The 1,136-nt window shown below is 32.6% G+C and overlaps 1 non-coding gene across 1 annotated transcript; it reads right to left on the bottom strand.

The window, feature by feature from the left end:
* Nucleotides 1-507: 507 nt before the first annotated feature.
* On the bottom strand, nt 508-631 carry LOC123324235. The gene has a single exon (XR_006539715.1). It is a non-coding gene; the product is annotated as a small nucleolar RNA SNORD22 (small nucleolar RNA).
* Between the last annotated feature and the right edge of the window lie 505 nt (nt 632-1,136).

Genomic DNA, 1,136 nt, shown 5'->3' with positions numbered 1-1,136 from the left:
AAAAAAAAAAAAAAAATATATATATATATATATATATATATATATATATTACATCATATGCCTTCAATATGTTCTTTTTTATTTGAAAGTTAAAATAAAACTTTATTTGGGGGGTGCCTGGGTGGCTCAGTCAGTTAGGCATCTGACTGTTGATTTTGGCTCAGATCATGATCTCAAGGTCCTGGGATCGAGCCCCACATTAAGCTTCATGTTCAGTGGGGAGTTGGCTGGAGATTGTCTCTCCATCTCCCTCTCCTTCTGCCCCTCCCCCCCACTAGCATGCTCTAAATAAATAAATAAATAAATAAATAAAATCTTAAAAAAATAAAACTTTATTTGGAAAAGCTGAAATGATTCTATGCTAATTTGAGCAGCTAGAAAATTCCCTTTTTGATGTCTTCTGAGAGTTGTGATATATTTGTCTTGTTCTTTATTCAGATGGAAAAAAAATTAACTGATTCTCAAGAAATGATTATTTCTCTCTTTCCCATGTCTAGAAATCCTATGCTCCCTCAGACAGTTCCTTCTACAATAAACTTTCCTCCTCTCCCCAGCCAGCCCCAGAGGGTTCACCTTTACAGGATCTGGGACTGTGACAAGAGGTATGTCCCTGAATATTTCTTCACTGGGACTTCCACATGTTCTTAATATTTAGACAAAAGCTAGTATGTATTACTATGCATATGAATTTTTATGCATACATACACAAATATATGTGTATATACATTAGTCATTTTAATAAAGAATTTTCAGTAAAAAAATTATTACCATATTTCATATTTATCACTGATTGTGATGATGCAACCCACATAGCTTCTTCATCAACAGTCTAAAAGGGCTCAGTATATATCTATAATGGCTACTGGGATTTCAACCATAAGGCTTGGAAGAAACTAATTCCATTATAATCTAGTACTATGTCAACTCTGGCAAATATAGCAATAAACTATAATAATCACAACTGATTTACCCAACTGCAAAAATAAAACCTCTACAAATATAATGTATACAAAACATGATTTCACATGCTTGCCTTCACATTAAATGCATCTGCAAAGTCTTAAAGCATATTGAGTTATATTTAAGTTAAAGCATTTACTGTTGCTTTTCTCCTGACAAGCAATATATATTTTAAT

This window comes from Neomonachus schauinslandi, chromosome 2 (genome assembly GCF_002201575.2).
Source record: "Neomonachus schauinslandi chromosome 2, ASM220157v2, whole genome shotgun sequence".
In the NCBI taxonomy this organism is placed as follows: Eukaryota; Metazoa; Chordata; class Mammalia; order Carnivora; family Phocidae; genus Neomonachus; species Neomonachus schauinslandi.
The sequence above is the reverse complement of the archived record's forward strand: the minus strand, read 5'-3'. Positions and strand labels throughout refer to the sequence as shown.